The sequence below is a fragment of the Lissotriton helveticus genome, chromosome 2_1 (genome assembly GCF_964261635.1).
Source record: "Lissotriton helveticus chromosome 2_1, aLisHel1.1, whole genome shotgun sequence".
In the NCBI taxonomy this organism is placed as follows: Eukaryota; Metazoa; Chordata; class Amphibia; order Caudata; family Salamandridae; genus Lissotriton; species Lissotriton helveticus.
This window is the reverse complement of record NC_136059.1, coordinates 134713480-134739053: the sequence shown is the minus strand read 5'-3', so window position 1 is coordinate 134739053 and position 25574 is coordinate 134713480. Positions and strand designations below refer to the sequence as shown.

General features: G+C 48.6%; 1 protein-coding gene across 5 annotated transcripts in view; it reads right to left on the bottom strand.

Annotated features, from left to right (window-relative positions):
- LOC144817794 (uncharacterized) overlaps positions 1-25574 on the bottom strand; it is a 77883-nt gene that overhangs the window by 33801 nt on the left and 18508 nt on the right. Inside the window, exon 1 of one of the 5 annotated variants that reach the window (XM_078674620.1) lies at positions 22882-22993. The exons of 3 other annotated variants lie outside the window; for them this stretch is intronic. The gene's annotated coding sequence lies outside the window, so the exon portion shown is untranslated. Of the gene's footprint in view, positions 1-22881; positions 22994-25574 lie in introns of those variants that run through there. One more of the 5 variants, XM_078674624.1, reaches the window with a different exon arrangement.

The window sequence follows — 25574 nt, the reverse complement described above, 5'->3', positions numbered from 1 at the left end:
TTTTATCTCGGCCCCCGCTTGACGAATCCCCTCCAAACTTTCAGGGAAGGACCGGAGCGCCGCGAGGCAAAGTTAAGGAAAATTTCAGGAAGATTCCTCAACCGGCGCCAAAGTTATTCCCAATAGAATGTTGCGATTTCCCTATGGAAAACAATCCTAACTATATATACCTACTGGATATCGCCAGTAGGTAATATATATATATATATAATACTTATTTAAATATCGAAGCAAATCACATTCACTGGATGATGTCATCAGTGATGTCATTTGAGATGTCATCAGTGATGTCATCAGTCATCAGGTGAGTAAATGCGTTTTGGTTAAAGGTACAATTTTTAAGGAATATTATTGCAATTCAAAAGTTGACTCTTTGAAACGTTTTCACATAGAATCACTAATATTATCCTACGGGAGGAAATTCACTTAGCAGGTAAGTTAGGTTATCGATACTTTTTCTTACTCAGTGCTGGATCCAGCACTGGGACATTTCCCGAAAACAGTTGAGAAAATGTGTTTTGGTTATTCAGCTGGTTTTCAAGGAATATTTGTAGTTTTCAAAAGTTGACAATTAGAAACGTTTTGGGAGAAAAAGTGTCAATGTTATCCTAAGAGGAAAATTGAGTTATCGGTTTCGAGGTAAGTAATCGGTCTTTTGAGTTATGGTTCTGGGGTTAGACTGAGGGTTCTCCCAGGGTCAGTGATGCACTGTTGTTGCACCCTCAGTGGCACTCGGGCTGATGGGTGCAAAGTGTTGAGACCCAATGTTATCCTATCTAGGATAGGGGGGCTCTGGTTGGTGGCGGCTGGCAAGCAGGCCACAGGGTTGTGGGAGCAAAGCTCCTAGTTTCAAGTTCAGGGCATATTGGGGTCCAAGTTAGCAGCACAGGGGCACCCTCAGCAGCGCTAGGGCAGCCCTGTTGATTTCAATGGGGATTCTACAGGACAAAGAAACAATGCAGGCTCAGGGACGAGGATCTTCCAGGAGGTAAATTGGGATGTAGAGGGATGGATAGGCACCGCAGGGTTGGGCACACAAGGCCGTGGGATGTCGGTGCAGGGGTGTCTTTGGACGGCAGATTTTCTTACCTGCTCTGGTCGCGGTAGGGGGGGTCCTCTGGATTAAGGCTGTAGGTGTCATTAGGAGGCTTGAGGCAGGTCAGGGGTTGCGGATCTCGGGTCAGGATCGCCGGGGGAACCTCCTTGTGGTGTTTGTTCCCTCAAACACGGGCTGGGCTCGGCGGGTGCAGAGTGTGCTGGATTTGCGGTTTCTGGCTAGCACCAGAAGCTGCAGTTTAAACACGTCCGGTGTTCACAGGAGAAACAGCTTGGACAGTGAATGCAGGCAGAACCACCAGGGTTTTTGAGGTTGCTGGAGGCTGGACACGCTGTGGTTTCGCAGGAGAAGGTTCGAGGGGAGACAGGCCTGTAGGGCTGGGGCCAAGTCAGTGGCCGTCGTCCTCCTGTTAGCTCTGCACAGCTTCTCGTCCTTCTTTTATTGTGGTTGCTGGATCTGAGAAAGGAAGGTTCAGGGTGCCCCTAAATATTAACTTTAGGGGTGTTACAGGTAGGTAAAGTTCAGGGACCAATGGTTCCCTTCCCTGGGGCGGGTACACCCCCTATTCTGCTACTCTCCAGTGGGAGGGGGGCAAGAGCCTGTCCCTGGTTGGCTGGGTTCCCCAATCCTCAAGATGGCGGGGAGTCACGATTGTGCTTTACCTCGCCTCCCCCACCTTAGGGGTGGAGTTGTCAGAGGTGTTCAATCTACAACATCACTCACACTGGTAACACCATTGAACACAAGGGAAACCCCTTTTACAAAGCCCAAAACAGGTGGGGGACCTTCAGGGAAAGAAACCATGGCCCATAGACCGAGTGGCAATAAGAACTGTGCTGCGATGCCCAACTCTGGTTCTTATGCAGATGCCGTGAAACCAGGTGGAATTATGGCAAAGTGCGAGGACCAGCGCTTGAGCAAAATAGACGCGAGCTGTGCCAGTCCGGTTAATGAAAGGTTAAGCGTGGGAATCGGGGGAGTTCTCAGCCTAATAATAAACACCCCAGAAACTCAAAGGCAACTGTTTACTTAACCAGGGTCCCAAAGCCTGGTAGGGACTCCGGTTATGAGAGCAGTGAAGCTATCCATAAAAAGCAATTAATTGGATACGCCATGTGAGGGGGTGCAGATCAATTATTAGGGAGGATTTGATTAGTGTCAAACACGGCTGCACTACCTTACGCCATAAAACACTACCCTCAGCACGACCCCCTACACTAACAAAACACTGCTGCACTACCCTAACCCCTAAAACACTAACCCCGGCATGACCCCCACACTACCCAAACACCAGTGCACTACCATAAACCATAAATCTACCCCAGCACAACCCCTACACTACCCAAACACCGCTGCACTACCCTAAACCCTAAAACACTACCCCCAGCATGACCCCCTACACTACGCAACTCCAACTACACTACCCTAAACCCTAGAAATGAAACCCCAGCACACCCCTACACTACACAACCACTGCACTACCCTAAACCATAAAACACTACCCCCAGCACGACCCCTACACTACCCAAGACCACTGTACTATCAAAAACCCTAAAACACTACCCACAGCATGACCCCCTATATTACATGAACACTGCTGCACTACCCTAAACCCTAAAACACTACCCCCAGCACAGCCCTCTACACTACCCAAACACCAGTGCACTACCATAAACCCTAGAAATGTAACCCCAGCATGACACCCTACACTACACAACCACTGTACTACCCTAAAACACTACCCCAGCACGACCCCCTACACTACACAAACACCACTGCACTACCCTAAAACACGGGGCGGTGCACATGGTTGTGAGGAAATGGAACATCCTTTGTTCCTTACAATGACGTGGATAGTCTATATTCTTTTAGGATGCATGGTCATTTACCATACATACCTATACAATGAAATTCGTTGTAAAGGCATGTGTGATAAATGACCATGCATTCTAAAAAAATGAGTAGTAATGATTTCACGATGTACAACACATGCGTGGTAATGCATGCATTGTAATGGTGTAGCAAAGTAAAAAAGCCGTTGTAATGGCTGTTTACCGATCAAAGCGGACACGATTAAGAAGGGGTACCCCAAGCTAAATAGGAGCAGGTTTACAGGGGAACAGCAGAAGCAGCTAGGCGAAAGAACTACCTGCTCCAACTCATGAAAACTAGGCCCCAACACGGGGTCCTTAAATCAACACGCTGTCGCCGGAGCAAATCAAGTGCAGAGAAAGTCAGTCACACCAATTTATACAAAAGCATGATTGTTTTATTAATTTTTAACACATATTTCAAAAATGTTAAATCCTTAGCATAATACTGAACAGCACATCAGACATCAATCACTAAATACTCCAATATATCAAGTCCCACACTCCAATTTCATACTGCACATTCAATCCTTCACATGTTCCCAAGACTCGTCACACATACCCATACCTCAATCACACAGTTAGGGCTACACCTACATCAGGGCGAAAAAAGGAACAACAAAGGGAGGGACAAGATACCTGTAGGTATCAACAAGAAAAAATAAATACACATTTTCCGGGTGACTTTTTTTCAAACATTGAAATAATTGACTTATAATAAGATGCATACTTAATAAGCTCTGGGAACACCATAATATAATAAATAACAATAAAGATCACGACTGGAAAAGCACATTAGACATGGCTCATAGTCAATAACAGAAAGCAACAGATCCAACATCTCTTACAATTTTACAAACATAATCAGTTACATCAACACTTCCATTCAACACAGTGACCAAAACGATATCTAAAAACACCAAGGAGGAGGAAAAAATAGGAGTAAAAAACACCAGAGACCAAAAGAGTAGTGTGAAAAGTTAGCCTGGCAATTGATGTCCACTAGTTCTAGTGGGCACCTTGCACCAGTCGAATCGACCGTTATTGATGGTGGTTGTAAAGTCAACCTTATAGAAAGCTATCCTAGTGGTAGCATGAACCAGCAGTCTTCAGGCTAAGTTCAGTAGGCGAGTTAAGCAAGATGTTTTACCGTATTTAATCCCTTGAATACCAAATGAAAGGACACCAAACCAAGGTATATATCAAATATATATGTATTTAATCTAAACACAACCCCTCTGCACTCCTTATGAGGTCAGAGGTAAAAATACAATACAAGTCACACAGTTAATATATGATAAGTTGCACAGTATATGTTATGCCATAGGGGCCTCACAAACCATATACTAAGAAAGTGGTATAAGTACCACGTAAGAGTTAGAAAGCAGGCCCGGGGCCTGTGGAATCACTGGGGCTACACTAAACAACGAAAGGTTAGGAAGTAGGAAGCCCACGGGAGACGTGTGCCATGTCTAAACACAGGCGCGGGTTACCACTGACTTTCTATGGGAAACGAAGAAGTTACAAATATGCAATTTAACCCCTTGCCTGTGCTGAACGTTCCGCGCTAGTGCGGAACGTTCTATTGCGCGGGCGGGCCGCGACATTCAACGGACGTTTGCAGCACTACCGAGGTAGTGCACGCGACATCCGCTGAACGTCGGCAGCAGCGATGGGGTTAAGGACACTTCCGGATGGACTAGGATGGAACCCTTTTAAACTAGGACAATTCGAGAGTCAAGACCCACGGGAGCACCGGAGTACTCGTGTTACCTCACCCAGGGAAGCCAGGTGCATAGGTGTCTTTTCATGTCAGGTTTCGTCGTCGTTTTCTATGGAGAGCTGCAAAGAAGTGCTGCAGGTGACCAGAGGATAATTGTCTGGGTGGAAAGGTCCCGGGATAACGCGTTGAGCTCAAATGCAAAGGTGGGGCCAACGGGACACTCGTGGAATGTGGGGGCCTGGGCTTCGGTGCAAATGGTGATCGTGCTGGGGCTTCTCGTAACCCAATGCACAACTTACTGAGGCTTCAGGAAAGGAGTGCAGGTAGAAAAATGCAGGATGTCCAAGATGTCCGGTCCCAAGTCTCTTGTGTCCGCCACGGGTCTCAGCTTTGCTGTGGATGTGGAAGTCTGGAAGTCCAGTTCTTGAGTCGCGGAGTCTTCGCGCTCCGACGGGAGCCTTGAAACTGCAGACCGGCGAAGTTGCTGTTGGTGCCTGTTTGCACAGGGTGGTCACTCCTTGACCACATTGGAGATGTCTTCCATCTTCCAGTCAGAATGGAATGTCGAAGGTCCAAGATATGACTTTCAAATATTCATCCAGGATAATCTAAAGTCCCAGGGACACAGCTCCTATACTTATACTAAGAAAGGGGGCTGGATTACCTGACTAAGTCCCTCCTATGGGTGGACCTGAGAAGGGGGTGGTTACACCCCTTTCCCTTTGTACAGTTTTGCGCCAGAGCTGGGGCTGGAGTGCCCCAGCAACTGGTTTGAACCGGGCTATGCATGGAGCACCTTGTGTGCCCCAGGCAGTGTCTAGATGCATTCACTGAATGCAACCCTTCCTGCCCCAATACACAAAACCCCTGTCTGAGGAGGTGTTGGCACCTCCCTGGACAGGAAACCTATTGTCCAGGCCTCCCCTGCCGGAGTTTTCCTCAGCAACAAGAGGTCAGACTTGTGTCTGTGGCAGCAGCATCCATTTTGTGATGCTGAGGCTCTGTTTAACTTTAACCGGGTAAAGTGGTAAGCTACATGTCTTTTCCCTCTAGTAGGGTGGAATGCTACCCCACCACCAGAATTGGCTGGGGGGTAGAATTCCAAAGTGTTTGACACCTTACATGACATGTTTTGATAAAGCCAAACCAAAGTTAGCATTAACCGCGAGGATTATAATGCACTTAAGAGTATATGGTATGGCTATATCATAGAACAGCTATAAGGAGATGTTTCCGAAAGCTGCAGAGGGGCTCAGCTCATGCTAGAGTACCATCTCACATAAAACCAAGCACTCTGCCTCCAGTATTGTCGAAGCGATACAAAAGGGGATGATGGATGGAGCGTTAGAACAAATCAAACACTCACCCCCAGTCAACTGATCTGGGTTTAATCCATCACCATTCTTTAGTTCACTCAGCCACCCCAGTTCAGACATGGCTATATGCAAATGTGGAGAAGTGTGGCTCAATGATTAGAGCGGCAGACCCTGATGCAGAGGTCTAGCCCGGGACCAGGGTTCAATTCCCCGCCTCGGCGGGTCTTGGGCTCAAAAATTCCACGGACCTGATAATCCTCGCCTCGGTGCCTATTCCAATCATGGAGTCCCACTCTGCAACTCTGGGCAATAGCTTGCTTAATCTCCACAACGGCCCCCACAAAGCTAAGGATGCCTGGCCTCCACCTTGAGGGTGCCTAGGAGTGGACGCCTCACAGGGAAAGCCAGGATGGGTTCCACAGCGGTATTCGTACAAGCGCCTTGAGACCCTTGCGGGTGAGTAGTGCGCTATACAAGTATAAATTTACATTACATTTACAAATCAGTCTGACCCTGTGCCTCATGGGAACAGTCCAGCCCGAACTGCCAAGCCATGTCTTCCCTGGACCGGAAACAAGCATCCTGGGACCGGTTTCGGATTCATAATCCTCATCAGCCAGGCTATCTTGAATCCAGTGGCCAAGTGAACAAGGGACTCACGTCTGAGCATACCCTACCACACTTAGGGCGAACAAAGCGATACAAAAGGGGATGATGGACGGAGCGTTTGAACAAATCAAACACTCACCCCTAGTCAACTGATCTGGGTTTAATCCATCACCATTCTTTAGTTCACTCAGCCACCCCAGTTCAGACATGGCTATATGCAAATCAGTCTGACCCTGTGCCTCATGGGAACAGTCCAGCCCGAACTGCCAAGCCATGTCTTCCCTGGACCGGAAACAAGCATCCTGGGACCGGTTTCGGATTCATAATCCTCAACAGCCAGGCTATCTTGAATCCAGTGGACAAGTGAACAAGGGACTCACGTCTGAGCATACCCTGCCACACTTAGGGCGAACAAAGCGATACAAAAGGGGATGATGGACGGAGCGTTTGAACAAATCAAACACTCACCCCCAGTCAACTGATCAGGGTTTAATCCATCACCATTCTTTAGTTCACTCAGCCACCCCAGTTCAGACATGGCTATATGCAAATCAGTCTGACCCTGTGCCTCATGGGAACAGTCCAGCCCAAACTGCCAAGCCATGTCTTCCCTGGACCGGAAACAAGCATCTTGGGACCGGTTTCGGATTCATAATCCTCATCAGCCAGGCTATCTTGAATCCAGTGGCCAAGTGAACAAGGGACTCACGTCTGAGCATACCCTGCCACACTTAGGGCGGACAAAGCGATACAAGAGGGGATGATGCGACTAAAACAGCGGCTACATGTGTGGGGCTTATGAAGATGCTTCGTACAGTGCTCCCTTTGCTCCCTCTCCAGGCGAGGAGAATCATGGTCCAAGCCCTGATCCTCTCTCGCCTGGATTATGGAAACGCGTTGTACCTAGGAGCCCCGGTAGCGGTGACCCACAGACTCCAGGTTACACAAAACTGTGCCGCTCGCCTACTGTACAACATCCCTCGTTGGCAGTCAGCCAAGCACGCCCTAAAAGATCTTCACTGGCTTTCAGTTGCCGCCAGAGCTCAGTTCAAGGCTATGTGCATTGTGCACAGATCCTTCCACCGAACGGGCCCGGCCATTCTGTTCCCCTTAGTTCTGCCCTATGTCCCCCCCAGAGCCCTCCGCTCCGGATCACTGCATCTAGCGACCATAACAAAAATCAACAAAGCTAGATGGGGTGGCCGCTCTTTTTCCCACACGGCTGCCAGGCTCTGGAATTCCCTTCCCCTCGCCCTTAGAGGGAACCCAAACAGGATAGCTTTCAGGAAAGCGCTGAAAACACACTTGTACACTAAAACCCGTTAACCTCCCGGGTAGCCCATTTTAGCAATCAATATAAGCGCTGTGAGGCCTCCGGGTAGTTTTTGGCGCTATATAAATATAATTTTTCATTTCATTTCATGGACGGAGCGTTTGAACAAATTAAACACTCACCCCCAGTCAACTGATCTGGGTTTAATCCATCACCATTCTTTAGTGGACTCAGCCACCCCAGTTCAGACATGGCTATATGCAAATAAGTCTGACCCTGTGCCTCATGGGAACAGTCCAGCCCAAACTGCCAAGCCATGTCTTCCCTGGACCGGAAACAAGCATCCTGGGACCGGTTTCGGATTCATAATCCTCATCAGCCAGGCTATCTTGAATCCAGTGGCCAAGTGAACAAGAGACTCACGTCTGAGCATACCCTGCCACACTTAGGGCGAACAAAGCGATACAAAAGGGGATGATGGACGGAGCGTTAGAACAAATCAAACACTCACCCCCAGTCGACAGTATTGTCAAGGCCTAAAATAGGAGTGGCTTATAGGTGTATATGTGTCTATATATAAATGTAGATATAGGTATACTATATCTAAGAAAGAGGTGATTACACCACCTTACCCAGGCTGTGTGAACAGACCTGTGGTGTCAGTTTGGAAGGCAAAACAGGGGTGGCACAATACATGCTGCAGCACCTGGTAGGCCTAAGGTGCACCTATGCCCTGGGTACCTAGGGTACACTATACAAGAGCTCACAAGGGTGACCCAGTAACCAATCTGGTATGTACTTAAAGTATATGGTATCAATTTAGAGAGAGAACAGCTGGGCTGTGGGTCTGATTAGCAGGTCCACAGCCACACTAAAGTCGAAAAAACTGAGAATCACAGCAAAAAGTGGGGGTGACCATAGGAAGCAGACCCTACTCTCCTACACAACCCCTCCCCCCAAACGCAGGGACATTAAACTAACCTTGACCAGTTGAGTCTTCATGTTCTAGGTGGAAATATCTGGAGAGTCCCTCTGCATTAGCATGGTCAGTCCCAGGTCTATGTTCCACTGTAAAGTCCATCCTCTATAGGGAAATGGACCACCTAAGCAGTTTGGGATTTTCTCCCTTCATCTAATTTAGCCACAAGAGGGGCTTATGGTCTGTCTGAATCTTGAAGTGAGTACCAAACAAATATGGCCTCAGCTTCTTCAGGGCCTAAACAACAGCAAAGGCCTCCCTCTCAATAGCTGGCCAACGTTTCTCTCTAGGGGTCAGCCTTCTGCTAATAAAAGCTACTGGCTGGTCTTGGCCATCTTTATTCAGTTGTGAAAGCATAGCACCTACCACCAACTCAGAAGCAACTGTTTGAACAATGAATTATTTGGAGTAGTTTGAACTTTGCAGAATAGGAGCAGTGCACATGGCCTGCTTCAGGTCATCAAATGCATTTTTACAGCTGACTGTCCACTGAACTTTCTTTGCCATTTTCTTGGAAGTTAAGTCATTAAGGGGTGTCGTGTCACTATGGAAACATACCCCTTGACAAATTTCCTGTAATACCCAGTCAGGCCCAATAAAGCTCTGACCTGTGTCTGGGTGGTTGAAGCAGTCCAGTCCATTATGGTCTGGATTTTGCTCTGCAATGGTTGAACATAGCCTACACCTACAAGTTGGCCCAGGTATACAAGCCCTATCTGGCACATGGTAGCCTTGATAGTAGGCCTGCCTTTTGCAGGGCCTCCAAAACATTCTTTTGGTGGATCAGGTGATCTTCCCAAGTGGAGCTAAAGACAACAATATCATCTAGATAAGCTGCACAGTAGTCATCCAGACCTGAGAGGACTTGGTTCACCAACCTTTGGAATGTGGCAGGTGCATTTTTCAGACCAAAGGGCATTACCGCAAATTGATAATGTCCTCCTGGGGTTGAAAATGCGGTCTTTGGCTTTGCATCATCAGCTAGTCTGATCTGCCAGAAGTCAGCTGTCAGGTCAAATGTACTCAAAAACTTGGCAGATGCCAATCTGTCAATGAGTTCAAATGCCCTGGTTATTGGATGGTCATCGGTCCTAGTGACAGCATGGAGGTCTCTGTAATCCACGCAAAACCTCATCTCTCTCTTGCCATCTTGGGTGTGAGGTTAAGGCACCAGGAATACTGGATTGGCCCAAGAGCTCTCTGAGGTCTCAATGACTCCCAAATCCAACATCTTTTGGACCTCTGTCTTGATACAATCCCTGACATTATCAGGTTGCTTGTAAATCTTACTTTTAACAGGCAGACTGTCCCCAGTGTCCACTTCATGAGTGCACCAGGTAGTCTGATTTGGAGTCAGAGAAAACATGTCTGTAGGACTGTAGAACTTGTCTGCAGTCCTGTTGCTGTTGGTCAGAGAGGCTGCCTGCCAAGAATACAAAATCAACTGAACCATAATCAGGGTTCTGAGAAAGCAGGTCTGGGAGAGGGTCACTCTCTTCCTCCTGTCCCTCATCGGTAGCCTTGAGCAAGCCAATGTCTGCCCTGTCAATATATGGTTTCAATCTTTTGACATGAAGCACCCTTTGGGGGCTCCTGGGAGTTCCAAGGCCAACCACATAGGTGACTGCTCAGTGGTTAGGCCAAACCCATCTATCAGGGCACTCTTCAGGGCATAGTAGTTGTCAGTATCCTGTTCATTAACTGTCAGGAGCTTATCTCTGCCTTTATCTGAAAAGGAGAGCCACAAGATTGCTGCCCACTGACTTTGGGGTACCTGCTGTACTTTGCAAGCCCTCTCCAAAGCAGTAATCCATTTGTGGATGTCATCCCCAATCTGATAAGGAGGGACAATCGTGTTCAGGTTTCTATGATCATGAGACCTTTCCCTATCTCTAGTAATTATGCTGCCACCAGTGGGCTCCAACCCACTCAATTTCTTCTCTCTCTCAAGAGCTAGGGTCTCTTTTGCAAAGGCAACTTCTTGCCTTTTGATCCGAAGCTTGGCCTCTCTCGTCCTAGCTTCATGCTCTCTTCTCTGAAGGGAAGACATCCTTCTCAGAGCAGAGGCATTGGACCCTACTGAGGAATCAGAATGATCAGAACCACTGGAGTTTGATCTGTGCCTTCTGTTTACTGGGTAAGGTTTACTGGGGTTAGAGGAGGGGGGCCTCTATTGGCCCTCCCAACCTCCAGATAGTCCTAGGTTGCCCAGGTCAGTTTCATCAACTGCATCCTGGTCATCGTCCTCATCAGAGACACATTGATCTTCCCCATTTGTATTCTCCTCTGTTGAGAGATGGCCCCCCTCTCTACCCCCTTGGCTACCTGGGTCTGATGCATACTCTACATCATGAGCCACTAAGATATCTACCAGGTAGTTAATGTTTGGACTCTGTCCTTGTCTCAACTTTCTGACTGCACACAGGCTTCTCAGTTCTTGAAAAGTGAATGAGTCATACTTGGAAGGCACCTTCTGGGTTTCTTCTTGAAGAGGTCCACTAGGGCCTGCTTCCAAGGACATTTTCTAGTGAGGTGTGGTGTGTGCACCTACCTACACTGAATGGTTTCCTACTAGAACCTCTCTAGGAGTTGTAGTTAGGGTGTGCTAAGCCCTTACTGTGAGAAGTTGGCCTGGTATATGATGCTCACTAGTTCTAGTAATCACCTTGTACCATGCCAAGCAACCCTTATGGTGGAGGTTGTAAAGTCAACCTTATAGACAAGCTAGCCTAGGGGTAGCATGGACTAAGCAGTCTTAGGCTAAACTCTGTAAAGGCATGTGAAGCAAGCGGTTTTACCATACACAATCCCCTTGAATACCAAATGAAAGGACACCACCCAGATATATATTGAAAATATATATAGATTTATTTCTACAAATATCCCCTATACTCTTTATGAGCACAGAAGCAAATGCGTTAAAACAAAACACAGTTTAAATATACAAAAGTTGCACAATTTTGGATGAGCCATAGGGGCCACCTAAACCATATACTAAAATAGTGGTATAAGAACCACTATGGGGAAAGTGAAGAGGCCTAGGGCCTGGGGAATCGCTGGAGCTGTTCGGGACTAGCAGTGATGAAGTCGGGAAAGGCCAGCGGGACTCGGTGCAGTGCTCAAAGTGCACGCATGCACCAATGTTAAGTCAATGGTGCGTAAAAGTTACAAAGTTAATGTTTAAGGAACCTTCCGATGGACCTACACGGATAAAACTTTAGGCACAGGCACTAGAGGTGTACACCAGTGTGGGAACACCGGCGTTGCTGAGTTACCTCACCCACAGGAAGCGGGTACACAGGTGCGAAGTAGTGTCGGGTTTCGTCACGCAGGTCGATGGTGCTTGGAGCTGAAGATGCAGCAGGCGGGTCGTCGTGAAGAGTTCCGGTGGATCCAAGGGTGGATCTGAAGAGGTGAAGACCTGAAAGCAGAGGGGACAGTGTTGAAAGTCACTAGCCAGTGACTACCGTGGAACCAGGAAGTAACCAGGCAATGTCGGGTGCAAACAGGCGATGAGGTGGAGATTGTCTCTGCAGCCACGGGGACACGAAGAGGTCAAGGACGTCCAGGAGTCGATCACAAACTGTCCCACGAAGGCTCTCGCTGATGGCGGTGTCGGCAACTTGATTGGAGCAAACAGGCCTTGGCTAAAGCAAGCCACGCAGGAATCGATTCAAGCTTCTCACTCGGACCAGCAAGGCCAGAGCGGGTGCTCCTTTTCAGGGGAGCAAGGGCCAGTCTGGAGCAACCAGACCAGCGGTGCGAATCGTAGATGGCCGCTAGCCACGTGGCAAGTGGCCGGGATGGCACGTCGAGTGGCAAAGTGCAAAAGGGCCCAACGCATATTGTCGAGATGCTGGGGGGCTGATCTTCGGTGCAAATGCTGCTCGAGGTTGGGGCTTCTCAAACCCCAAAGCACAGCATCAAGGGTGCCTCGGGTCTGCGCAGTCAGCTTCTCGGGGGTCTTTCAAGAGGTCCGGTCCCACGTCTCTCGGTGCCTCCACGGGTCCCTTCTTTGCAGGGACTGTGGATCGGGCTGTGAGATGTCTGGGAGTCTGGGTCTTGTCAGGCTCTGGGCTCGGGCTCCGGCGGGAGGCGGTGGCAAAGCAGACGTCGAGTTGCTGGTTGGTGCCTGTATTCACAGGGTGGTCACTCCTTGGCCACAAGGGAGATTCTCTTCAGTCTTCTGTACAGCAGAATGTCGAAGTCCAGTTTCTTCTGTATTTCAAGTCGAGTTCAGGATGATCTGAAGTCTCAGGACACAGCTCCTACTCTTATTCCAAATCTAGGGGCCAGATCACCTGCTAGGTCCCTCCTCTGGGTGGGACCAGGAAGGGGGGCGGTTACACCCCCTTTCCTTTGTCCAGCTTCGCGCCAGGACTGGGGCTGGAAAGCCCCAGCACCGGTTTGTACTGGCCTATGCACGGGGACACCTTGTGTGCCCCAGGTATGTCTGATTCTATTCAGCCCTGTCCTACCCAATACACAAAATCCTGTCTGGGGGGTGCTAGCACCTCCCAAGGCAGGAAACCCTTTGTCCAAGCTGCCCTCGCTGGAAGGACTCCCAGCAGCAGGAGGTCAGACTTGTGTCTGTGGTGGCAGCATCCATTTTGTGATGCTGAGGCTCAGTTTAACTTTAACCGGGGTTCAGGTTATGTACATGTCGTGTCCCTCTAGAAGGGTGGAATGCTACCCCCGTCGCCAGAACTGGCGAGGGGGTAGTATTCCAAATCGTATGACACCTTACTCGACATGTTTTGATAAAGCCAAACCAAAGCTAGCATTTAACCGCGAGGATTATAATGCACTTAAGAGTATATGGTATGGCAGTATCATGAAACAGCTAAAGGACATGGTTCCGAAAGCTGCAGACAGGCTCAGCTCATGCCAGAGCACCATCTCACATATTTCGAAGCACTCTGCCTCCAGGATTGATGAGGCCTTCTATAGGAGTGGTTGATAGGAACATATGTGTCCATTTTAGGTTAGGTATAGACATACTACACCTACGTAAGGGGTGGTTACACCGACTTACCCCAGCTGAGTGATCAGCCAGTTGTGTCAAATATGGAGGCCAGGCCAGGGGTGGCACAATGTGTGCTGCAGCCCCAGGTAGGCGTTGGAAACACCTATGCCCTGGGTACCTGGGGTACACTGTTACAGGGGCCCATAAGGTGAACCAATTCCAATTGTGTATGTACCTAAGGTACATGGAGTCCATTTTAAGGAGAAAGCAATTAGCCTGGGGCCCTGAATAGCAGGATCCCAGGCCAACTAAAGTCAAAAACCAGCTAAACACCAGGCAAAAAGTTTGGGGGTAACCATAGTCAGATATCCACCTTCCTACACAACCCCCCCCCCCCCAAACAAAAGGAGATAAGGCTATCCTTGACCAGGTAAGCCTAAATTGCCTAAGTGGCCATATAAGGAAGTACCAGCTCTGGCTTGGTTACCCCCTGTCTCATGGTCCACTAACCAATCCCTCACCCTAAGGGTATATGAGGGTCTCCATCATAGGGAATCTCAACCTGTGGTGTGTCTTGGCAAAGTTAAAGGCTGATGTTGAGATGGAGTACTGAAGTGAGATTCCTCTGTAGGACTCAGCTTCCTCCAATCACTCTCCACCATGTGTGCCTTTCTTTCTTTGACTGAGTTGCACTGTGCTCTCAGGGTCAACCTCTGGCTACCTAAAGCTGGAGGCTGGGTCCCCTTGGTTGGCTTAATGGAGGGACAGTTCAGGTTTTGGCCCTTTGGGTCCCAGGTTTGGCTGTGTCCAACAGAATCCATCTGTGGGAGGTCCCTAACTAATGTTAAGGGGATCCCTCAGGAGTTTTTAAAGTTTTCACCTGGCTAGGGCTGCTAGCTTCGGTGCCCCTAATCTGTTGATGTGGGTGCTTTTTTTGACTGGGGGGCCCTTTGGGGCTCACTGTCCTTCTTGTCCTCTGCAGCCCTGGGCTGACTAAGGCAAGGTAGAGAGGGGCAGGATGCCTGCTCCAGACTGGGTCCCACCTGAGAAGGGTCCACTGACATCAGAGGCTCTGTCAGGCTAGGCCTGACCACCTCTGATGCAGTTCCTTCATCAGGGGTAAGATCAGTTCCCTGAGGAGGCTGATCCTTTCCTAAAGTCTGGTGGGAGGGAGATTTCTCTTCCTCCTCAATGCTCTCTGTTTGTGTGGAGTGATCCATCTTTTCAGGCTTCACAACACATGTATCAGTTTGAGTTTGGGCTGTGGCCATCACAGCTCCACCAACCTTTTCAGGAGGAGACTCAGTTTGGGTATGGGCTGTTACCATCACAGCCCTGCTAATCTTTTCAGGAGGGAAGTTAGCTAAAGATGGGGCTGAGGTTTGCTCAGCCCTACCAACCTTTTCAGGAAGGACATCTTGGATTGGGGCTGTAGCCATCACATCCCCACTAACCTTTCCATTGAGATTTACCATTCTAGAAAGGGTTTGTTGTTCAACCTCAGCCCAGGCTGAGATTTCCAAATCATTACCAAGTAGGCAATCTACAGGCAAGTTTGCTGACACTGCCACTCTCTTTGGGCCAGTGACACCTCCCCAGCTAAGATTGACTACTGCCATGGGATGTTTGGTTAATATTCCCTCAATGTTTGTCACCTGATATCTGGCATCAGGTAAAAGTTGCCTTGAGGGGACTAGACATTCAGCCACCATGGTGATGCTAGCCGCTGTGTCTCTAAAGGCCTCAACTTTCAAGCCATTGATGAGGGGCTCCTGTCTGTACTTGCTCAAAGTGTTTGGACAAGCAGTGAAGTTGGCAAACCCCATGCCATTTTCATAGACAAGAGTATCTGAGGTAGGGGTCCTGGTTACGCCAGAATCTACCTGTGTTCCAAAAGTAAATCCACCCAAATTCTTGGGGGTGCTCCCACCACCTGGGGGACCACTGCTAACAGTGACAGGAGGTGTTGGAGCCTTACCTGGAGGTCTATTTTCCTTATTACCATTCTTTGGACAACAGCGGTCTGTTTTCCAATGGTCAACCTGTTTACAGTTATGGCAGTAAGGCTTTTTCTGTGTAGAGGAAGTGTCTTTGGACCCACCCCCATCCTTGGAGTTTTGGGGCCCTGGGGAAGTTTTCTCTTTGGTTTTATCCCCACCTTTCTCTTGAGGCTTGGTAGTCTCTTTCTTTTGGTCACCACCCTGGTTCTTAGGCCTGATCCTGGTTCTGACCCATTTGTCTGCCCTCTTACCCAATTCTTGCGGAGAGGTCAGATCAGAGTCCACCAGATGCTGATGTAGAAGCTGATTTTGACAATTACTTAAGATTTGCTCTCTCATAATCAAATTATACAATCCTGTATAGTCTGTAACCTTACTTCCCAGCAACCAGCCCTCCAGAGCCTTAGTGGCACATTCAACAAATTCAGACCAGGCCTGAGTCTGTGTCTTCTGGGTGTCTCTGAACATTAACCTGTACTGTTCAGTGGTTAAGCCTAACCTATCAACCAGAGCACTCTTCAGGACCAGGTAGTTTCTAGAATCCCCATCACTAACTGTGAGGAGTCTGTCTCGGCCTCTACCTTCAAAGGAGAGCCACAAGATTGCTGCCCACTGATCCTGAGGGACCTGCTGTACTTTGCAGGCTCTCTCAAGTGCAGTCATCCACTTGTGGATATAATCCCCAACTTTGTAGGGGGCACAATGTTACTCAGGTTTCTATTATCATAGGACCTGTCTTTATCCTTTTGGATATTGCTGCCACCAGTGGATCCTAATCCACTCTCTCTAGGCTGTCTTGCTCTAGCAAGCTTCTCCTTGGCCAGGGCAGCTTCTAATTCTTGCTTCTGGATCCTAAGTTCAGCCTCTCTCATTTTGGCCTCATGTTCCCTTCTGTGAGGGCTAGTCAACTCCCTTCTGGAGTGACCATGAGAACCTCTGGAAGCTTGGGAGTGATTGGATTCACCTGAGTGATTCCTCCTCCTCCTGGGCTCCTGGTTAAGTCCACTTGGGGGTCTGAATGGGTTGGACCCATGTTCAGTCCCAAATAAGCTTAAGTTAGCCTGGTTAAGCCTGCTGACTAGCACCTGGCTATTCCTCTCATCATCAGACCCACTTTCTTCCTCCTCTTCCTCTTCTTCCTCATCCTCAGGTTGAGGATCTCCAGTGTTCTGGTCTTCCTCATCTATCTGGATGACAGGGACAGGGGCATCAGTGTTTTCTTCTTCAGAAGGAGAGCCTCCATCTCAAGTCCCTGAGGGGCCTGGTTTGGAGGTCTTTAGAGCTTCAGACTGGTCTAAAAGCTCTCTGAGGTGACCTGCTGTAGGGGTAGGACCCATTTTGATTCCTCTCATGGAACACAGCTGCCTCAGTTCTTTAAAAGTAAAGATAGCAAATTTGTATGGTGCCCTTGGAGGGTCACTCTCAACAGAGATAGGTCCAGTGGATCCCTCTGCTCCAGACATTGCTCTAGTGTGGTGGATATGTTGCAATCTACCTACACTTGAGTTTTCCTACAAAACCTATCTAGTAGTTGTAGTCAGGGTGTGCTACTCCCTATCCTCTACAACAACTAAGTTCAGTAGAACTTAAGTATACTAGTCTTGTTTTAGTGTACCTATCAGGTACCTGTATGATCTTTCAAATGATACTCTCAAAGATTGTAATGGTAAAACAACAGCAAGCTCAAATCCCAATCCGCTGCTCACCAATGTGAGAAGTTGGCCTGGTATATGATGCTCACTAGTTCTAGTGATCACCTTGTACCATGCCAAGCAACCCTTATGGTGGAGGTTGTAAAGTCAACCTTATAGACAAGCTATCCTAGGGGTAGCATGGACTAAGCAGTCTTAGGCTAAACTCTGTAAAGGCATGTGAAGCAAGCTGTTTTACCATACACAATCCCCTTGAATACCAAATGAAAGGACACCACCCAGATATATATTGAAAATATATATAGATTTATTTCTACAAATATCCCCTATACTCTTTATGAGGACAGAAGCAAATGCGTTAAAACAAAACACAGTTTAAATATACAAAAGTTGCACAATTTTGGAAGAGCCCTAGGGGCCACCTAAACCATATACTAAAATAGTGGTATAAGAACCGCTATGGGGAAAGTGAAGAGGCCTAGGGCCTGGGGAAATCGCTGGAGCTGTTCGGGACTAGCAGTTATGAAGTCGGGAAAGGCCCGCGGGACTCGGGTGCAGTGCTCAAAGTGCACGCATGCACCAATGTTAAGTCAATGGTGCATAAAAGTTACAAAGTCAATGTTTAAGGAACCTTCCGATGGACCTACAAGGATAAAACTTTAGACACAGGCACTAGAGGTGTACACCAGTGTGGGAACACCAGCGTTGCTGAGTTACCTCACCCACAGGAAGCGGGTGCACAGGTGCGAATTAGTGTCGGGTTTCGTCACGCAGGTCGATGGTGCTTGGAGCTGAAGATGCTGCAGGTGGGTCGTCGTGAAGAGTTCCGGTGGATCCAATGGTGGATCTGAAGAGGTGAAGACCTGAAAGCTGAGGGGACAGTGTTCAAAGTCACTAGCCAGTGACTACCGTGGAACCAGGAAGGAACCAGGCAATGTTGGGTGCAAACAGGCGATGAGGTGAAGATTGTCTCTGCAGCCACGTGGACACGAAGAGGTCAAGGACGTCCAGGAGTCGAACATGAGCTGTCCCACGAAGGCTCTCGCTGATGGCGGTGTCGGCAACTTGATTGGAGTAAACAGGCCTTGGCTAAAGCAAGCCACGCAGTAATCGATTCAAGCTTCTCACTCGGACCAGCAAGGTCAGAGCGGGTGCTCCTTTTCAGGGGAGCAAGGGCCAGTCTGGAGCAACCAGACCATCGGTGCAAATCGTAGGTTTCGTCGCCAAGATGGTCGCTAGCCACGTGGCAAGTGGCCGGGATGGCACGTTGAGTGGCAAAGTGCAAAAGGGCTCCACGCAGATCGTTGAGATGCTGGGGGGCTGATCTTCGGTGCAAATGCTGCTCGAGGTTGGGGCTTCTCAAACCCCAAAGCACAGCGTCGAGGGTGCCTCGGGTGCTGCGCAGTCAGCTTCTCGGGGGTCTTTCCGGTAGGGTCCCACGTCTCTCGGTGCCTCCATGGGTCCCTTCTTTGCAGGGACTGTGGATCGGGCTGTGAGATGTCTGGGAGTCTGGGTCTTGTCAGGCTCTGGGCTCGGGCTCCGGCGGGAGGCGGCGGCAAAGCAGACGTCGAGTTGCTGGTTGGTGCCTGTATTCACAGGGTGGTCACTCCTTGGCCACAAGGGAGATTCTCTTCAGTCTTCTGTGCAGCAGAATGTCAAAGACCAGTTTCTTCTGTATTTTAAGTCGAGTTCAGGATGATCTGAAGTCTCAGGACACAGCTCCTACTCTTATTCCAAATCTAGGGGCCGGATCACTCGCTAGGTCCCTCCTCTGGGTGGGACCAGGAAGGGGGGCGGTTACACCCCCTTTCCTTTGTCCAGCTTCGCGCCAGGACTGGGGCTGGAAAGCCCCAGCACCGGTTTGAACTGGCCTATGCACGGGGACACCTTGTGTGCCCCAGGCATGTCTGATTCTATTCAGCCCTGTCCTACCTAATACACAAAATCCTGTCTGGGGTGGTGCTAGCACCCCCCAAGGCAGAAAACAATTTGTCCAAGCTGCCCTCGCTGGAAGGACTCCCAGCAGCAGGAGGTCAGACTTGTGTCTGTGGTGGCAGCATCCATTTTGTGATGCTGAGGCTCAGTTTAACTTTAACCGGGGTTCAGGTTATGGACATGTCGTGTCTCTCTAGAAGGGTGGAATGCTACCCCCGTCGCCAGAACTGGTGAGGGGGTAGTATTCCAAATCGTATGACACCTTACTCGACATGTTTTGATAAAGCCAAACCAAAGCTAGCATTTAACCGCGAGGATTATAATGCACTTAAGAGTATATGGTATGGCAGTATCATGAAACAGCTAAAGGACATGGTTCCGAAAGCTGCAGACAGGCTCAGCTCATGCCAGAGCACCATCTCACATATTTCCAAGCACTCTGCCTCCAGGATTGATGAGGCCTTCTATCTTCTATAGGAGTGGCTGATAGGAACATATGTGTCCATTTTAGGTTAGGTATAGACATACTACATCTAAGTAAGGGGTGGTTACACCGACTTACCCCAGCTGAGTGATCAGCCAGTTGTGTCAAATATGCCGGCCAGGCCAGGGGTGGCACAATACGTGATGCAGCCCCTGGTAGGCCTTGGAAGCACCTATGCCCTGGGTACCTGGGGTACACTGTCCAGGGGCCAATAAGGTGAACCAATTCCAATTGTGTATGTACCTAAGGTACATGGAGTCCATTTTAATGAGAAAGCAATTAGCCTGGGGCCCTGAATAGCAGGATCCCAGGCCAACTAAAGTAAAAAACCAGCTAAACACCAGGCACAAAGTTTGGGGGTAACCATAGTCAGATATCCACCTTCCTACACTTACCACCTACAACTACTAAGTTCAGTAGAACTTATGTACATCTAAGACTTGATTTATATGTACCTACAGGTACCTTGATATGATCTTTCAGATGATATTACAAGATAATTTGGTAAAAACAAATTGCAAGCCCTTATACCAACCACAGCATACCAATGTGAGAAGTTAGCCTGGCATATGATGTCCACTAGTTCTAGTGTGCACCTTGCACCAGTCTAATCGACCCTTATTGATGGTGGTTGTAAAGTCTACCTTATAGAAAGCTATCCTAGTGGTAGCATGAACCAGCAGTCTTCAGGCTAAGACTTCAGTAGGCGAGTTAAGCAAGTTGTTTTACCATATATAATCCCTTGAATACCAAATGAAAGGAAACCACACAAGGTATATATCAAATATGTATGTATTTGATCTAAACACAACCCCTCTGCACTCTTTATGAGGTCAGAAGTAAAAAATCAATACAAGTCACCCAGATAATATACGATAAGTTGCACAGTATACATTATGCCCAAGGGACCTCACAAACCATATACTAAGAAAGTGGTATTAGTACCACGTGAGAGTTAGAAAGCAGGTCTGGGGCCTGTGAAATTGCTGGGGCTACACTAAACAACCAAAGGTTAGTAAGTAGGAGGCCCACGGGAGACGCATGCAGTGTCTAAACACAGGCGCGGGTTACCATTGACTTTCTATGGGAAATGAAGAAGATACAAATATACAATTTAAGGATACTTCCGGATTGACTAGGATGGAACCCTTTTAAACTAGGACACTTCGAGAGTCAAGACCCATGGGAGCACCGGAGTACTCGTGTTACCTCACCCAGGGAAGCCGGGTACATAGGTGTCTTTTTGTGTCGGGTTTCGTCTTCGTTTTCTATGGAGAGTTGCAAAGAAGTGCTGCAGGCGACCAGAGGAAAAGTGTCCGGTGGATCCAAGGGTGGATCGGTGATGTGAAGAACCTGAAAGCAGAGGGGACAGAGTCTGGGTCACTAGCCAGTGACCAGGAAGGTAACAGGAAGGATGTCAGGTGCCTGAATGTGAAGAAGGTGAGTTTGTCTCTTCAGCCACGAGGTCCAGGAGGCATCGAGGATGACCGGGCGCTGGATTTGAGCTGTCCCATGATGGATCTAGATCTAGATGACTGCGGTGTCGGTATCCGGATTGGACCCAACAAGCCTTGGCAACCGCAACCCACGCAGGATGTCGAGATTGCCTCTGTTGCAGACAAGCTAGGTCTGTGGCGCTTCTCCTTTTCAGGGAAGGTGGAGCAAGCCTGGAGCAACCAGGAAAGCAAAGTAAATTCAAGATGGCATCTTCAGGGGGCTCACTAGCCAACGGGCAAGGAACCGGGAAGACGCGTCAAGCTCAAATGCAAAGACGGGGTCCACGGGACATTCGCGGAGTGTGGGGGCCTGGGCTTCGGTGCAAATGGTGTTCGGGGCTGGGGCTGCACAACTTGCTGAGGCTTCAGGAAAGGAGTGCAGGTAGCAAAATACAGGATGTCCAAGATGTCTGGTCCCAGGTCTCTCATGTCCTCCACTGGTCTCAGCTTTGATGTGGATCAGGGTCAGAGAAGTCTGGAAGTCAAGTTCTTGAGTCGCAGAGTCTTTGGGTTCCGACAGGAGCCTTGAAAATGCAGATCGGCGAAGTTGCTGTTGGTGCCTGTTTGCACTGGGTGGTCACTCCTTGACCACAAGGGAGATGTCTTCTGTCTTCCAGTCAGAATGGAATGTCGAAGGTCCAAGATATGTCTTTCAAAGATTCATCCAGGATAATCTTAAGTCCCAGGGACACAGCTCCTATACTTATACTAAGAAAGGGTGCTGGATTACCTGATTAGGTCCCTCGTATGGGTGGACCTGAGAAGGGGGTGGTTATATCCATTTCCCTTTGTCCAGTTTCGCGCCAGAGCTGGGGCTGGAGTCGACACCCAGGCTGTGTGAACAGACCTGTGGTGTCAGTTTGGAAGGCAAACCAGGGGTGGCACAATACATGCTGCAGCACCTGGTAGGCCTTAGGTGCACCTATGCCTTGGGTACCTAGGGTACACTATACACAGGCTCACAGTAACCAATCTGGTATGTACCTAAAGTACATGGTATCAATTTAGAGAGAGAACAGCTCTGCTGTGGGTCTGATTAGCAGGCCCACAGCCACACTAAAGTCGAAAAACCAGAGAATCACAAGCCAAAAATGGGGGTGACCATACGAAGCAGACCATACTCTCCTACAAGTAACACCTGCCTCAGGATTCAGAGATATAATATAGGGAACTAACAAGCGGTAATAGCACAAGCCAAATGCCAAGCCATCACCAGTCCCATAGGTGTAACAGAAAAAGACAGAGGGGCTTAGTGGAACAGAATCTCAAATCGCCTACCAACAGGCGGGAAGACAGTACACCGCCAATGCCGGATGCACGGTAAAGGGCACTGGACGGGGTCCTCAATGGGTTTAAGATGATAGCTCCACTTTAAGGCACACAAATAGATTCAAAGAACAAATAACCATTAGGAGCTCTCTGAAGGGGAAGGAGGGGGGGGGTGGGGGAAGAGTTGGTTAGGCACATATATAACCTCCTCCCAATCACCCCAGCACAAGGTGTCATGACTGAAAACGTACCAGATAATTTCCAAATAGTTCATATGGTATAAGCGATCCTGGGGTACACTTTCTTTCCGGGCAGACGGGGTCCCACTCCTCTAATCGAACCCAAGCTTCCAGAGTTTCAATTTTCAAATCACAGGTTCTAGGGCAAAATGAAAACACTGTAAGACACAAAAACGGCACCGCAGGCTCCCATATCCATCGTGGTCGCCTACACATTACACATTTCTTTGCACAAACCCAAAATGTGCATTAGAGGTTCCCGGAATCTAACATGGGCGCACAACGGTGTTCTATAACGCCTTCAGAGGCAAACTCCCCAGGTCTAGGGGACAACCTATCGCCCATCTGCTAAAACACCCCTTAGCCTACACTCTACAGCGGGGGAACGTGGGAGGGGCACCCCACACAATGAGCCGGGGAAATAAGAGTGAATATTATTATAAGCCTACAATGCCTCTCTGCCCTAGATCTAGAAAAGCACGAGGGCAAGTAACAATTCCCCCTACTGTGGGTGGAACATACCCGCTAGACCACCCCAGGCTCAGGAAAAAAATTCCATAAAGTTGTAACCCAAACGCCAGAAATCGGGCCATGCAGCAGGGTCGTATACGGCGTAAATTACGGACCGCATTTGTCCTAAGTCTACCAGCGCCGCAGACGGTGATCCCACTCACCATTTGGCATAGACTGCAGCTGCACAACTGCGGGGTGCTAGTGGGTGCCCTCCTCTCTCACCGATCAATTCTTGAGACACATGACGGGCTAGGCGGATAACGTCCATTTAAATCCTGAAAAACTCAGCCTCCTAGCATGACGATGCGTACTAAAGCATCATCATAGAAAGAGGACAGACGCCCCAGTCAGGAGGGGCGAGAATAGAGTAGGAAAATGCCGACATATTGGAGCATCGAAAACGGGGCTGGAAGCAGCCTCCAGCACCAAGGATGGTTCAAAAACAGTTTTCACCATCGATCTACAGGGTCAAGCGCCACTAAATAGTGGAAAACCAAAAGCTACTGACTAAGAATTATTATAAAAAGAACGGTGCCCAAGAAGACCGGCAAAAAGATATAGATAAATATATAAAAACGATAACACCACCAATCCATGTTTAGGGACCCAGACTAAAACATACATAACTGTATGATGTCAACTAGGGATCAGGGCTACATGCAGATACCATTACCAAATTCAGAGTGAACAAGTCCCTTCGCACAAGACAGAAAGGACATAACTGGGGTCAAGACTCATGACTTTCTCCAAGGGGAGGCGGAATAGGAGACATATCAACTGTGTCAGAAAGCAATAAAGGTAGAGCGTCAAGTGATGGCATTCTCCCATGGACAATTCTCCTTCAAGCCCTTATTCATAGCATTAAGAAAGAAAATCCAGTAGACCTCTCTCTTCATCTGTGTGGTCAGGGGATCTTGGCCCGAGTGAACTAGTATCTTTTCCAGGACAGACCATTTCAAGTCCCTTTCTGAATGTTTCTTCTCATGCCAGTAATTGACCAGAGGAGCTGCTGTTTTTCTGGTCCGGATGTTAGATTTATGCTCCCCTATCCTAATGCGAACCTCCCGGCCCGTTTTTCCAACATACAGCTGTACGACAGTTGGTCATCTTAGTGAGGGAGACTGTCCGTTCCAGGGTCTAAATCTTGTCTCCATCTAGCATTGGGGCAGGCCTGGCAATTGCCACATCGATGATTGCCTTCAATAGGACCAGGACCACATTTTAGCATTTTGTTGAAGATTGGGGGGTCTGGTAATTTACCTCTCACCAGGTAATTCTTGAGACTCTTATTCTTTTTTCTTATTCAGCCAACGCAATGCACACCTGGCTGGAAAAAGCTGTTGACAGCTGTCTCCCCCTCTCTCAAACTAAAAATAAAAACATACACCGACCCCCAGCCCCATGGTTTACTGAATGCCTGAAATCGGAAAAATCACACTGTAAACATCTTGAGAGGCAATGGAGAAAGGACTATTCCATTGAAAAAAAGAGGGATTACCAAAACGCCAGAAATAAGTACCACTCCGCTTGTACCAAAGCGCGCGCCCTCTATGTTGCAAATAATATTAATCTCGCTTCAAACAAAGCAAAAACTCTTTTCAACACAGTTAAGGAACTTGCAGGTGTCAATACTGTTGCAAACGCCCCCCCCTCTGAGCACCACACAATGTCAAAACCTAGCATCTTTCTTTACTGATAAAATTGAGAACATCATCCATGCCATAAACTCCCAACCTCTCCCTAACAACCTTCCAGTTGCTCCACTTTTTAACCTCCCTACTTCTAAAATCCTCACCCACTGGCCTGAAATCACCCTGGATTCACTTAAATCTTCCTTGAAGTCCATCAAATCTGGCTCTCCTCGAGACCCCCTCCCCGTCAGTGCTTTAAAAACTCTCGACGATCCAGCTCTGACCATTGTCGCCAACACCCTTAACGCTTCACTCACCCTCTCCACGGTACCTTCTCTGTGGAAACACGCAATGGTCAGTCCCTTATTGAAGAAACCCTCTGCCAACCCTGAAGTGTTGGCTAACTATCGGCCTATATCACTTCTACCTGCTTGCTCCAAACTTCTGGAGAGACACATTCACTCTGCTCTCACTCTTTTCACCGAGAAAAATGCCCTCCTTCATCCATCCCAATCAGGATTTCGTGCCGGCTTCTCTACCGAAACCGCCTTACTAGGCGTC